Source organism: Meles meles, chromosome 18, assembly GCF_922984935.1.
Source record: "Meles meles chromosome 18, mMelMel3.1 paternal haplotype, whole genome shotgun sequence".
Lineage (NCBI taxonomy): Eukaryota > Metazoa > Chordata > Mammalia > Carnivora > Mustelidae > Meles > Meles meles.
Genome location: NC_060083.1, coordinates 27,599,521 through 27,613,140, shown reverse-complemented (window position 1 = coordinate 27,613,140; position 13,620 = coordinate 27,599,521). Strand labels below are relative to the sequence as shown.

The window sequence follows — 13,620 nt, the reverse complement described above, 5'->3', positions numbered from 1 at the left end:
AAAACTGGACAAGAAAATTCCTAAAGTAGGGACACCTGGGTGGCTCAGTCGGCTAAGCGTCCAACTCTTGATTTCAGCTCAGGTCTTGATCTCAGAATTGTGAGTTCAACCCCGGGGCTGGGCTCCGTGCTCAGTGGGGCATCTGCTTGGGATTCTCCCTCTCTCTCCCTTTGCCCCTCCACTCCCCATGTGGGTGCACTTTTTCTCTCTCTAAAATAAATAAAATCTTAAAAAAAAATAAGAAATACCAATTTCTAATTCCAACAAATTTTATTTTACTTCTTTCTTCAACCAAGACTATTAGGATATTAGCTATCAAAAAATTTTTTTCTAAAGAAAGAAAAACACTAGCCCCAGACCTGTTAAACCAGTCTGTGTGACAGGTAAGAAAAAAAATTTCCTAGTCATTGACTGAAAAGGAAATAGAATGTTACATAGTGATCTATACCTGAACCAGTTCACAGCATTTAAGAGGTCAATATCAGATGAGAGAGTTCTGAGCCCAGCTTTCAAAATGCCAGTTCTTTGACATAACCTAGTCATTATCTGAACTGTAAGTTCATTAATCCAAATGCCATCATTTCCCTACCTTTCCTCTCATTTTAAAACAATTAAACCTTATGCTCGATGTTATTTCTATTCTGCACTGGTGATTCAAACCAAAACTTGTGGGGCACCTGGCTGGCTCAGTCAGTGAAACATGTGACTTGGGTGTAGAGATTACTTAAAATAAAATCTTTAAAAACAAAACTGCAACACAAACACAGGCAGATTTGTAAATTAATACTATGCCATGAACAACTTTCATATGATCACTTTACAATGTTTAATTATTCTTGGATTCACAACAGTCCGCCTGCAATTAGAAAAAAGGAAACTGGGCGCCTGGGTGGTTCAGTTGGTTAAGCGACTGCCTTCAGCTCAGGTCATGATCCCGGAATCCCCGCATCGAGTCCCGCATCGGGCTCCCAGCTCCATGAGAAGTCGGCTTCTCCCTCTGACCTTCTCTCCTGTCATTCTCTCTCTCACTCTCTATCAAATAAATAAATAAATAATCTTTAAAAAAAAAAAAGAAAAGAAAAAAGGAAACTGAGGCAAGAGAAATGGGAAGACTAGCAAGTTGGCGCCCACCTGGACACTGCAGCTGCTGTCCTACTCTACTGGACCACAATACTTTCCTTAAAAGCACCTGTCAAGGGGCATCTGGTGTTGCTCAGCCAGTTAAGCGTCTGCCTTCAACTCAGATCATGATCCCAGGGTCCTGGGGATCCAGCCCCATACCAGCTCCCTGCTCAATGGGAAGCCTACTTCTCTGTCTCCAGCTCCCTCTGCATGTGCTCTCTCTTTCTCTATCAAATAAACAAAATGTTGGGGGGGGGGGAGTGCCTGTCAAATAACACAGAATTCCTCATTACAGGCATCCAAGGCATCCCCCAAAAGAAGAAAATCAGAGAATTCCTACTCCCTGAGGAAGAAGAAACCAGGTAACCCAAGCATGCTTCTCAGTCTGCACTTTGGCTTGGGAAAAAAATGAATGGAAAAAGTCAAGGGGACCAACTTCTGAGACTGAAGACCAAATTATTAGGTTTATTCCACCACACGCTGGGAAATTATAGAAACGCTGCTTAAGCAGAGATAAAATCAGGAAGTCCTAGGGTCTTTTGATTTCCATCCTAAACTTAGACCCCCAAACAAAAAATATCTGAAATTAAAGTATTTCCCCTACCTGAGTAGTTATATTCTTACATACTTCTATAAAACCCACAAGGCCTACAGAAGTCCCTGATATTTACAACTGATTCCAAGTGTACACTAGTGGCTACTTTCTCGTCTTCAAATCCAAAATAATGTTGGCACTGACCCAGGCAGGCCCTTCACGCACATTTCCCTCTGAAATCGTTAGTTTCACATAACACTTTTCCTACGTTCTGTCTCCAATAGCTTCCCTGGATCAGTACAGCAAACGGGAAGGAGAGTAACAGCAGGTGTGTATATCTACTACGTCCCTCACACAAAACATAAAATCCCGGGAGCAAGAACTGGCAAAGGAAAACTCGCCTGACCTGGCTCCCACCACGGTACAGAGTAGCCAGGGGCTCTGCACCCCACACCCCACTCCGCGAGAAAGACGACTTTCAATGCAACTGGACCTAATCCTCAACATCCCTCTCCCACGTGGGTCTTCCCCCTCTCCCGAGCGCCGGGTCGGATTGGAGAGAGGTCTGGAAGGAATCAGCCCACGCCAAGGCTGGGGAGGAGGATGGTGGCAAGCTCCCGGCAGACACCCCAGTCCCTCCTTAAGAGGCCCTGGACTGTACGACTCCCAATTCCGGGGTCTGAACTCCCACTCCCCACTCCGGGACCCTAGACCCTTCTGCGTCTCCCCACAGTGGGTACTCAAGGGCCCAGAGCTGCGGAGAGGTCCGGGCTGCCCCCACAAGTCCGGACGGGATGGAGCCCGGGCCGCGTGCGGGCGCAAGATGGGAGGCGGCCCCCCCCGCTGCCACCGCCCCTCCCCGTGCCCCGGCCTTTCCAGATCCCGGACCACGGGCTCTGGAGCGACCCTCACCTCACCTCAGGGTGGAGGCGACCGCGGGCCGGCGGTGCCGGGCAGCCCCTGCGCAGAGGCAGTACTGGGCGGGAGGAGACGCCGGCAGCTCCGGCGATGGCTGACAGGCGCGCAGCACCAGGCCGGCCCGGCTCACGGGGAAGGGGCGGGGCCTCACGGAAGGCGGCCCCGCCCCCGCCCCGCCCCTGCCTCCCACCTCAGCTTGCGAGCACCATGAGGTGACTACGTCCGGGGTTACTCCGGGCTGTTCACCTCCGACCCCGCTCCCGGCTACCGCGCGGTCTGGCCGGCCTCGAGGAGAGGCGCGGGACCCGAGGGCCGGGCGACAGCCAATGAGAGGGCGACGTGGGGCGGGGCGACGTGAGGCGATGCGGATGGTCCGAGCGCCGCTCTGCCATTCGGGGCCCAGCGGCGAGAGGGCGGGCGGGTCCCGGGCGGTCTCGGCGCCCCCGGCTCGGCCTTCGCCGCCCACTCTGCCTGGGGCGGGGGCGGGGCCGGCCGGCCTGCTCCTCCCCTCCGGCGGAGAGGTGGGGTGAGGGAAATGGCCCCACGTGCACCTCCCAGGAGGGAGAGAGGCGCCCGGGCCGCAGAAAGTGAGGGGCCAGCAGGCCTGCAGCTCGGGAAGGGAGTCCGGAACCAAAGAGGACTGAGCGGGATAGGCAGTGTTCTGGCACGGAAGGACCTTACCGTTTTCAATACTAACCCCTTGAAGAGGTGGGCACTGCACCCATGAAGTACCCAGGATCACATAGGCTGGTTTCAGAGTTGGTACAGGCTAAAGAACCCCTATTCTGGAACAACACCACCAGCCCCCTGGCTAGCTCAGCAGCTCCAAAGCAGCCCACCCCAAAGGATTCTGAGGTGCAGGATCCTGGTGCATTGAGGGAAAGCCTCAGCAAAGGAAGCTCAGGAAGAAGGGCAGAATGCCAATGGACAACAGTCCTTCCTGCCTGCCTTTAGCAGGTAAAATAGAGGACAGTAAATTCCCGATTTCTCGGTATGGAGCTTGCTTCCCAAACTCCATTGTAGTTACACCAAGTCATTGAACAGGAGCCAACCAACTTCTCTAGCTTTGCCAGTTACTTCATAGCAAGACATTCATGGTGGCTGTTGAGAAGTAACAGTAACAGGAGAGAGTCCCAGTTTATAGTACACTTCTTGGGTGGAAAAGAAAGAAAATTGCTTCAGAAAAATGGGGTGAGTTTAACTCCTTACAAGAATTTAATGAAGTACCCAGAGTACGTTCCTGATCTTTACACAGGCTTGTGCTAAGGGTCTGGAGAGGTATGGTGAATGATGATTTGGTGAGAAGCAGCTCTATGCCAGAGGGTGAAAAGTGACTAGGGTAGAAATACACATTTGAGGGCACCTGGGTGGCTCAGTGGGTTAAGCCGCTGCCTTCAGCTCAGGTCATGGTCTCAGGGTCCTGGGATCAAGTCCCACACCGGGCTCTCTGCTCAGCAGAGAGCCTGCTTCCCTTCCTCTCTCTCTGCCTGCCTCTCTTGTGATTTCTCTCTGTCAAATAAATAAATAAAATCTTTAAAAAAAAAAAAAGAAAGAAATACACATTTGAGGTCAGAAGTTCCTGGACAGAAGCAGAAAGATGGGAAGATTGAACAACAAGAATAATATTCACCTAGGACTCATAATACCTTGGTGGTGGCTTCTCTGAGTTTACCAACCTACTTTAAAGGGACTGGAAACAGAAATTTGGAAAGATTTGGACTTTACAGAGCAGTGAACTATTTATATATTTATAAATATATATTTTATATATTATATACATTTAATATACTTAATATATAAATATATATTTATACATTTCACAATATATAAATATACAAATATGTATATTTATATATTGTGAAATGTATAAATATATATTTATATATTAAGTATATTAAATGTATATAATATATAAAATATATATATTATATAAAAAATATATATATTTTTATATATATACATATTTGTATATTTATATATTTATACATTTCACAATAACTGTGTCATTGGATGCATCTGTCAATGAACAGATATGTTAACTAGAATTTTAAAATGATACAAAAAGTTTTTTTTAATTTTTGGGGGCACCTGGGTGGCTCAGTTGGTTAAGTGTCTGCCTGTGCCACAGGTCATGATCCTGGGGTCCTGGGATCAACCCCTGTGTAGGGCTCCCTGCTCAGCAGGAAGTCTGCTTCTCTCTCTCCCTCTGCTGTTCTCGTTCTCTCTGTCAAATAAATAAAATCCTTAAAAAATAATTTTTAAATAAAAAATTTTTTTTAAGATAATTGAGCATAACTTCCTGGTTTAACAAGATGTTTGGCTTGACTGACTAGGGGGAAAAAAAGGCCCCAAGAAAAGGGAAGATTTGCCTCTCTCTAGTAGTGCTGGCAGGAAAAGACTTCGGAAAGAACTAAAAATCTTGAGACTGCCTCTTTTACTTTTCATGTGCCTTTCCTATTTCTTATTAAATAATAGGAACTTTGCCCCAAAGTGTTTCTTAGTGGTGTTGCTATTTATCAGCCTTAGGAGCAGTGCAAAACCAGGGGGGCTTTCTCTCAGAAACTGTCCTTATGGGAAATTTCAGCAAGCCCTTATTCTGCTTTTGTCCTCACTGAATATTGGAAGTAATTGGGCCCCAAGAAGAACCAGACAAGGAAAGGTCTGATGAAAGAACTACAGTGGGAGAAAACAAAGGATGAGTTAGAACATCCCCAGACAGCTCACATAAAGATCTAGTTATCATCAAATGTTAAGATAAATGGGCAGAGAACTACGTCTTTAAAACAATACTTCTACAATTTTTTTTTAAAGATTTTATTTTTTTATTTATGACAGAGAGAGATCACAAGTAGGCAGAGAGGTAGGCAGAGAGAGTGAGAGGGAAGCAGGCTCCCTGCCGAGCAGAGAGCCCGATGCGGGACTCGATCCCAGGACCCTGAGATCATGACCTGAGCCGAAGGCAGCGGCTTAAACCACTGAGCCACCCAGGCGCCCACTTCTACAATTTCAACAGCTCCTCGGCGCTGTGTTTGGTGCGTGCCACAACCTGCCCATCTCTATATGGGCTCTTCAGAGCTGTTCCCTGAGTTCTTGCCACACAAGCCAACACATCTGTAAGAAGCAGAGGAGGACAGCCAAAGGGTGGAGAGAACTTACTATACAAGATTAACAGGTGGAAGAAAAGAGAGTGAATGGAGTGGCACACTCCTAGAAGCTGAAACGAGACGGCTCTCATGGGCTGAATTGTGGCCCAAAATTCATATGTGAAAGTCCTAACCCCTGTTACCTCAAAATGTGAGTGTATTTGGGGATAGGATCTTTAAAGAAGAAATTAAAATTTCAAATTAAGGTGGGCCCTAATTCCAAATGACTTGTGTCCTTATAAGACGAGGAGATTAGGACACAAGCACAGAGGGAGGACCATCTGTGAATCACAACTGATGAGGCACTTACCAGGATGGTGGCTCTTATGCTGGAGAAGATGGCCATCTACAAGACAAAGAGAGAAGCCTCAGAAGAGACCAACCCTGCAGACACCTTGATCTCCGACTTAGAGCCTCCAGAACTGTGCAGAAATAAATCTCTGTTGTTTAAGCCACCAGTTTGTGCTTTTTTTATTATGGCAGCCCTAGAAAACTCATCTTAAAACCCTCCTAAAGATGGTCTCTCACCCTACTGTGGGGAAAGTAAGAAGACTCCCAAGCAGTCTGTCTTTAAGGTGATGACAATCTAGGAAGACAAAACGAAACACCAAAACAGTGTCCATGTCTTGCTCCTTAGATGATAGCCATGTGGATTTTACAAAAGCCACAGATGGGAGAGGATAAATTCTCAAAAATGGGTAAGCCTTGAAATATATAACAGTATGTGGGTCGATGTCCAAGCCATTCTGGCACTTTATTTTCCACTCTATTTTAGTGTAGGGCAGTGTTTCTCAATGTTCCACTGACCAGTGATTCTGAAATAGAATCACTAGGTGCTTGTTTAAAATTCAGATTCCCAGCCCCACTGCAGACTTTTTAAAGTAGCAATTATTCACCCTGAAGTTTGAGAACAATAGTTTAGGGCTTATCATTATTGTTCCCTCTTCGCAGCCAGTATCTCTGTTAAACAGCCTGTGCCTCCTACATTTGCAATTCTAAGACAGGAAATTCTCAGGTCAGGCCAGAGTTAAACCAAGGGAGGAAAGAAAGTGCCTTAATAGGAAAAGGAACCGTGAAGAGGTCCCTATCCGGGTGGTTGCCCATGGTTCCAAATTCCTTAGGTAGCAAGCTCAATAGAGGATAGAGGAAACATGTCTTGCTGTGCCTATTCCTACCTTTGCTGATGCTGGCAAACTCGTTCCTCCTCCCTCCTATTTTCTGAATCCTTCTAGTCCTGGGAAGTCCCATTTTCTCTAAGAAGAACTCTTTTACTTCTCCAGGTTCCACTGATCTACCTCACCTCCGTATTCTTGTACCAATCTTGTCACCACCACACGGTTCTGCATTTATTAGACTATCATTTTTTGTGTGTATGTTGGTTTTAGCTCTCCAATTGAATTTTAATCATCTTAAAGAGAGAGCATTTCTTACAGTTTGGTACTCTCCTCTGTAGCTCTTGGAGTAGGCTTAGGTATGGATATTAGTAAGTGCTTCACTGACTGAAATAAAGATTAGCTCAGTACCTGAGAGGCCACTCTGCTCCTGATGTCTGCTTATCCGTCTTCATGTCATCTCTGGGAGGCAAAGACACCAGTAGGATATTTGGCTGCTTTATAGACGAAAAGACTTCATCAAGAAAGTCAGCGCCTTGACCAGAATTGTGGCTCCAGTTGTGAAATAAGGGGAAAAGACATAAAGACCTTATCTGAACACTAGGCTTCATTGCTCTGGTCAGCTATTCAGTTTTGTCCACAGTAAAGTCCCTGAGGGAACTTCACACCAGAAGGTCAGAAAAATGTCCCCAGGGAAGCCACTTTATAAGTCTGGTCCTGATGATGAAAGGTAGAATTACACAATGAAGGACAGAGTTCATAGTGGAGACTCACCACAATGTTTTTGCATGGACACTTGGGTTTTCACATGGATACTTAGGAAGGCATTTCAGTACTCCCTCCCTCCTTGTTATTTAATCCTGAACACCTAGTCCCTATCCTTAGTTGGTGGTTACCTAATCTAAGCTGTTTCTTCCACAACACCTCCAAGGTCTTTTTTTTTTTTTTTTTTTTAATGTTTCTAAGTCCTCACAACTAAACAGCTAAAGTTTAAAGGGCCCTTTTATCTAATGGACAAGATGACTCTTTTAGGTCTTGCCCAGTGCTAGGATTTTCACACTTTATATTGATCAGCTTTATTTTTCTCATCTATGACCTCACTCTCCTGCAAACCAGTGAAAATGTTCCTGAGGAGTTTACTTTCTATTCCTGTCCTCACCTTCTCTTCAGATTTTTCCAGTATTTCCATTACTCCTTACATATCCGACTAGGCTTTTTCTTGCATTTCCACCTGTCTACCCCAACTACCCTCACTCTTCATTGTATTATTCTGTATGCAACACAATAAATAATAAAATACAACATTAGTAACTTTTGTCAAGCCTCTCCTTTCAAGGAAAAGTGAGCCATCACTCAACTACCTTTCATCCTTTTCTTCAGTCTTAAAGTTTTCCTGTATCATAACTTGGAGCAGAAGATTTTGCAGGGGCGCCTGGGTGGCTCAGTGGGTTAAAGCCTCTGCCTTCGGCTCAGGTCATGATCCCAGGGTCCTGGGATCGAGCCCCACATCGGGCTCTCTGCTCCTCGGAGATCCTGCTTCCTCCTCTCTCTGCCTCCCTGCCTACCTGTGATCTGTCTCTCTCTCTGTCAAATAAATAAGTAAAATTAAAAAAAAAAAAAAAGAAGATTTTGCAATATTCCTGTCCTTTTCTACTCTCACCTCTGGTCAACACATCAGACCAGCAGGTAGAAAGCCAAGTCCCCAACACAAGCTTTGTTCATCAGTGGACCTGCTGTTTTGCCAATGTGCTGAATTTTCTTGATGAAAATGAAAATGAAAAGGAAGAAAGGATAAGGGAAACAAAAAAATGAATGAAAATAAAATGTAGTTTAAATCAATGAATAGGGGCGTCTGGGTGGCTCAGTGGGTTAAAGCCTCTGCCTTCAGCTCAGGTCATGATCCCAGGGTCCTGGGATCAAGCCCCCCATCATGCTCTCTGCTCAATGGGGAACCTACTTCCCTTCCTCTCTCTCTCTGCCTGCCTCTCTGCCTACTTGTGATCTCTGTCAAATTAAAAAAAAAAAGAAAAAGAAAAAAAAACTCTAAAAAAAATTTTTTTTAATTAAAATCAATGAATAGGGGGCACCTGGGGAGCCCAGTCGGTTGAGTGGCCGACTCTTGATATCTGCTCATGTCATGATCTCAACGGTCCTGGGACTGAGCCCGCATCAGGCTCTGCACTCAGTGGGGAGTCAGCATGGGATTCTCTCTCCCTCACCCTCTGCCCCTCCTGGCTCTCTAAAATAAATAAATAAATCTTTTAAAAAATCTTTTTTTTTAAGATTTTATTTTGACAGAGAGAGAGATCACAAGTAGGCAGAGAGGCAGGCAGAGGGAGAGAAGCAGGCTCCGGCTGAGCAGAGAACCCAATGCGGGACTCAATCCCAGGACCCTGGGACCATGACCTGAGCTGAATGAAGGCAGAGGCTTTAACCCACTGAGCCACCCAGATGCCCCTAAAAAAATATTTTTTAAAAAATAAATCAATCAGGGAATGAAATGGCCATAATAAATCAAACAGCATAGTTTTGGGGGTCAATACAGGCAAGCAGAAATGAGAACTGGCAACCTAAGCCAAAATACGTCAAGAGCAGCAGGGACTTGTTCTATGTCATAAAGAGCTTGGGCTCTTTAATCAGATCTTGACTCTGTCAATAATTAGCTGTGTGACCTTGAGCAAATTAAACTGAGCCTCAGTTTCCTTGTCTGTAAAACTGAGGTATAATAGCTACCTTGGAAGGTTTGTGTTTTGGATGAAATGTTATAGCCAAAATGTAAAATCTCTAACACAGAGCTTGCAGCATAACAAGCTCGCTGAAGATACTGCTTCCCCTTTCCCTTCTGTGCCCCCTTCCATCTCCTACAAGTGCTCTGTATAAGAACAAAGTATCCTACGGATGCTCACTTCATTCAGGAATGACTATGTTATTAAAATCACCACCCTGGGGTACCTGGGTGGCTCAGTGGGTTAAAGCCTCTGCCTTCAGCTCAGGTCATGATCCCGGGGTCCTGGGATCGAGCCCCACATCGGGCTCTCTGCTCCTCGGGGAGCCTGCTTCCTCCTCTCTCTCTGCCTGCCTCTCTGCCTAGTTGTGATTTCTCTCTGTCAAATAAATAAAATATATTAAAAAAAAAAAATCACCACCCCACTCACCCAAGGCCCATATTCCCAGTAACAGAGCATGTGATCAGAGACCTAGCAATCATTTGAATCCTTTACCCTCATTTGGATGGAGCAAGTAAACAGGAGAAGTGACTGTGGCCCAGGCTTCTGAAAACCAGCTGAAGGGTCGGCGGGCTGAGCCCTGTTCAGTCCCATGGTTATACTGCACTGAAAAGGCTCTTTGGCCTCTTTGGCAAGGACATGGGACAACAGGAACTTTCATGTACTGCAGACAGAAATATAAACGGGGACAACGTCTTAGAAAAGAGTTTGGCATTAATTAGTAAAGCTGAACATACCCTATCCACCCTATAACCCAGCTTCCATTTCTGAATTTATACTCTGGAGAAACTTTCACATGTGCCCGGGAACATTGTTAATTGACCCCAAACTGGAAACAACCCCATGTGCCTCAGCAGTAGAATGGGTACATGAATTGTGAGGCATTCATACAATGCACTATTACAAAACAAGTAGAGCGAACAAACTGTTGCTCCATGAAGTACGGATGAATTTTACAAGTATGGTGTTGAGCAAAAAAATCCAGGTAAAAAGTATGTTTCCTGCTATACAGAGTTCAAAAATAGGCAAAACTCATGTGTGGCTGTATAGGTCTAGATAAGGGTTACTCCTGATAGTAGGTAGTGACTGGGAGAGGTCATGAAGAGAGGTAATATCCATTTTGTGTTGTACATAATAAACAGTTTACTTTAAAAAACATGAAGAATGATTACGTTTATTTAGGTTCAAAGCAGGCAAAAATTAAAAAGTCTATTTTTAGTGATATACATACAGATGTTCACTATTTTTAAAAAGCTTGGGTAAGTAATGATTGGGAGGAGGGCAAGAAAAGTGTAATCACTTGTATATCACAAGAAGATAAACAGCTTCTAGGACACTGATGGTGTTCAATTTCTACATTAGGGTGATGGCTGCATAGTGTTCCCATTATTATTACTGTTATTATTAAAAATATACTTTTGTTATATGTACTCTTCCATATGTATGATGCATTCCACAATAAAAGAATTTAAAAGAAACCAAACCAACCAACCCCAAAGCATGCACTTTTAAAAGAAAGGAGAGCAGAGCACGTTATTAAGATAATAATTTTAGAGCTGTAGGAGGCCTTCAAAATCATCTTGCCTAACCATTTCAAGAAACTGAAACAGAGGCCAGAGAAGTTAAGCGACTTACCCAAAGGGATTCAGTCAATTACAGAGCATAATCTAGAACCTAGGTAAATCCCTGGCTTCTTATCAAGTGCTCCTCCCACAGACCCACCCTGATTAATCCATCCAGTCCTAGTTTCTTTTTTTTTTTTAATATTTTATTTATTTATTTGACAGAGACACAACAAGAAAGGGAATACAAGCAGAAGGAGTGGGAGAGGGAGAAACAGGCTCCCCACTGAGCAGGGAGCCCGATGTGGGACTCGACCCCAGGACCCTGGGACCATGACCCGAGCCGAAGGCAGACACTTAACAACTGAGCCACCCAGGCGCCACAGTCCTAGTTTCTAATTATCTTCGAGTCACATCTCTTATCTACACAATTAGAAAACTCACCTACGTTATGGCCTTTTTTTTCTTCCTAAATTAGAAATCTTTGCTGTGGGGAAAGGAGATCAGGGGAGATAATCCTCTCCTCTACAAATACTCTAAACACTTCGAAAACCAATCAAAATATCTAGTAGTACAGAAAGAGACCCAGATATTTTGCCTTGTTAATGCAGCTCTCTTGCTTCTCTGTATCCCACAGTATAGCTACACCAACACACAGGCTGATTTTTAGGCTTTTGAGACACAAAGGAAAAGGGAAGGGTCTGAAAATTGATAAAAGAAAACTCTTCCTCTTTATCGTTGTCCAAGCACAAGGTTTCCTTGGGGAAGAGTGAATTTTTCTGCCACCTGTGACACAGAATGACAACAGTGAACCCTAGATCCGTTTCGACCCCTGCTCCCAGGGGGCAGCACTGTAACGTGGCATTTGGAAGGAAAGAATCTACAGAATACTTCAAATAAGCAAAGTGGGTTGGGGTGGGGGGTAGTGTCTGATATAACGGAGCAGAGACTCATGTAATCATGTTAAGGAACTAGTAAGGAAAAATCATGAAAGCAAAGGAAAGGAAAGGTAAGGCAATGGAGCCCTTTATTCTCCCCTAACCACCTGCCCTGCTAAGAGAATCAGGCAGTTGGAGGGAAAAAAGGAGTAAGACAGGGTTGCCCTGGGCCAATAGAGATCTGAGGCATTTAGCTTCCCTCCACTCAGTGGCCTTGCTTCTCTGTTCCTTTCCGCAGCAAAACACCTTGAAAAGTTATGTACACTACTTCAGCTTCAATTCCCTCTCAGCCCTCTCCTGCTTCCGCCACTCCGCTGGAATTGCTGTCACAAGCCTGTCAGACCCACTGATACTGTCTTTATTCTACATAACCTCTCTGCACTTGACCACCTAACTCCTTCTTGGCAAGACTCTTCTTTATTGGCTTCTAAGCCATCCACTCTCCCGGTTTCCTTAGCTCAGATGTCACCTCCTTGGAGAAGTCTGTCGTGACCACTGTTAAGTGTAACCTCTGCTGGGTGTCCTTCACCTCACCACCTCACCACCACCTGTTTGCTGCTCTGCGACAACTACCATAACCTCGAAATTATCTTGTATTTGCATTTGTTTTATCATTAGCCCTCTGCACTATTTTCTTTCCAGCTGTATTTATTGTCTGCTTCCCATCACTTTATGTGAACACAGACTTGGTCTGGCTCACTGCCAGAACAGTGGCTGGCACACAGTAGGCCCACAATACTTGTTGAACAAAAGGGTGAAAGGCACTGTGACTGAATGCTCAGCCCTTCTTCCACATTTCAGGCAACATGCTGTCCTCTGGTGACATCTCTTTCCATTCTGTTTCCCCATCAAGATTTCCCCTGAGTTCAATTTAGCCAGATTTCAACCTGAATTAAAATGCCAGGAAGGGACGCCTGGGTGGCTCAGTTGGTTGGACAACTGCCTTCGGCTCGGGTCATGATCCCGGAGTCTCGGGATCGAGTCCCGCATGGGACTCCCAGCTTCACGGGGAGTCTGCTTCTCCCTCTGACCTTCTCCTTGCTCATGCTCTCTCTCAAATAAATAAATAAAATCTTAAAAAAAAAAAAAAAAAGCCAGGAAACAGGGTACTATTTAAAACTATAATTTGACTCAGATCTCATGAACTTCCTCATGAAAAATCCCTTGACCCAAGCTGCCATCTCATCATTATCAGAGTGTCAGGCTCCAAGACCTTCGTATGCATAGCTAGACCTATGTTGGCTCCAATAAAGAAAATTTAGAATGAGTAGAAAGACTGCAGAGGTTCATGACTTCAGCAGAGGATCTGCATAGAGCTTCATTTCTGGGGACATCTGGGCTCGCTTCGGCAGCACATGTACTAAAATTGGGGACATCTGGGTGGCTCAGTCGTTAGGCGTCTGCCTTCAGCTTGGGTCAAGCTCCCAAGGTCCTGGGATCAAGCCCCATGTCAGGCTCCCTGATCTCCCTCTCCCACTCCCCCTGCTGGTGTTCCCTCACTGTCTCTCTCTGTCAAATGGATAAATAAAATATTTTTTGAAAAAAGATACTCATTTCTGCTGTA

The 13,620-nt window shown here is 44.9% G+C and overlaps 1 protein-coding gene and 1 long non-coding RNA gene across 5 annotated transcripts in view; both read right to left on the bottom strand.

Moving 5' to 3' along the window:
- The window catches only part of ACACA (acetyl-CoA carboxylase alpha), a 290,224-nt gene that overhangs the window by 239,767 nt on the left and 36,837 nt on the right, over positions 1–13,620 (bottom strand). The window contains exon 1 of one of the 4 annotated variants that reach the window (XM_045985479.1): positions 2,575–2,853. The exons of 2 other annotated variants lie outside the window; for them this stretch is intronic. The gene's annotated coding sequence lies outside the window, so the exon portion shown is untranslated. Of the gene's footprint in view, positions 1–2,574; positions 2,854–13,620 lie in introns of those variants that run through there. One more of the 4 variants, XM_045985476.1, reaches the window with a different exon arrangement.
- Positions 5,507–7,375, bottom strand: LOC123929611. Its single transcript, XR_006815936.1, has 3 exons — positions 7,242–7,375; positions 6,029–6,064; positions 5,507–5,686 (listed from the first exon to the last, which is right to left on the bottom strand). It is a non-coding gene; the product is annotated as an uncharacterized LOC123929611 (long non-coding RNA).